Raw genomic sequence first — 1,456 nt, forward strand, 5'->3', positions numbered from 1 at the left:
TAAATATAATGCTATGTCTGATTTAAGTGATAAATTGTAAATTTATTTAAGAGATGTTAATTTTCTGGCATTAGTTTTACAGGCTTAGATTTGTTAATATATTTTTAATTGACATTTTATATTTTATGTAAAAAATTTTAGATTGCAAATTTAAAGATATCTGTTTTAGATTAAAATGTTTAAGATTTACAAAATGTTTTATTTTTTAAACTTTGAAGGTTTATAGTTTGTATACAACTTAAAATCTTTATAGCATTATGATTAGGGGTGTAAATAATGTTAAAATAATAAAAATGTAATTATTTAAATTAAAATTTGATTTCTTGTATGTTAGTTTAGATTTAAATTTTCTTATGAATAAGGATCATGAGATTATTTTGATATAGATAAATGTTATTTTTTTTAATAATGAGTTGAGTAGTAAAATAATAATTACTATTTTAATGTTTGAATTTATAATTAGAATATAAGTTGAGAATCACTTGAAGATGAAGAAGCAAAATGGAAGTATACTTGCTAAATTNATTATTATGATTGTAAATATTAAATTAAATTTTTTAAGGGTGTGTTGGAAAAATTTAAAANAGATTTTAGTTTTATTTAATATAAGGCTAATTATAAATAGAATGATGGAGTAAGCAATAAAGTATATTAATCATAGTTGATGTTTAAGATAAATAAGTATAATAATTCATCCTGTTTAATTGATAGTATGTAATTAATATTTTTATTCTTTTAATGTTAATTATAGAAACAGGAGGGATGATTATTGTTATAATTATTAATAATATGAAGAATAGACTTGTAATTTCTGTCAAATAAAAGATGATAAGAGGGGGTAATTTTTGTAAGGTTAGTAAAAGTGTAAGGGCCTGTCAGTTTATGAATTCGGATAAGGAGGTTATTCATAAATGGAATGGTGGAATTCCTACTTTTAGANATAATGATATTATAAGTATTGAGTGTCTTGATCTTAAAATAATAGGGTTAATAATTATTGAAAATAATATAATCAAGGAAGCTAGAACTTGAATAAGAAAGTAGGTAAATATAATTTTTTTTTGTTTGATTGTTATAAGTGCATAACTAATAAATATGAAGTTATTAATTTCTATAATAAATCAAATTTGAATTACGTTAGATAATGCAATGGTTATTAATGATTTTAGGATTAGTGATGGTATAAGGATTAAATTAGAAAATAAGTTGATTTTATAATTTATAATTTTGGTAAAAATAAAAATTTTTTAGGAAAGTCTTAATTATAACTTATATTAAAGTGTATAGGGCACAGTAATTTTTGAATTTACTNGTAATAGTTCGAATCTATTTAATATAAAGTTTAATTGATATTTTTGAGGTCATGTTTATATTGTTAATAATGTGGTTTAGAAATATAATTAATAATGAAAATACTTAAGACGTATATAATTTATTCTATCAAAATAATCCTTTT

The sequence above is a fragment of the Pseudomyrmex gracilis genome, unplaced genomic scaffold, assembly GCF_002006095.1.
Source record: "Pseudomyrmex gracilis isolate BER0280 unplaced genomic scaffold, ASM200609v1 scaffold_3878, whole genome shotgun sequence".
Taxonomy (NCBI): Eukaryota; Metazoa; Arthropoda; class Insecta; order Hymenoptera; family Formicidae; genus Pseudomyrmex; species Pseudomyrmex gracilis.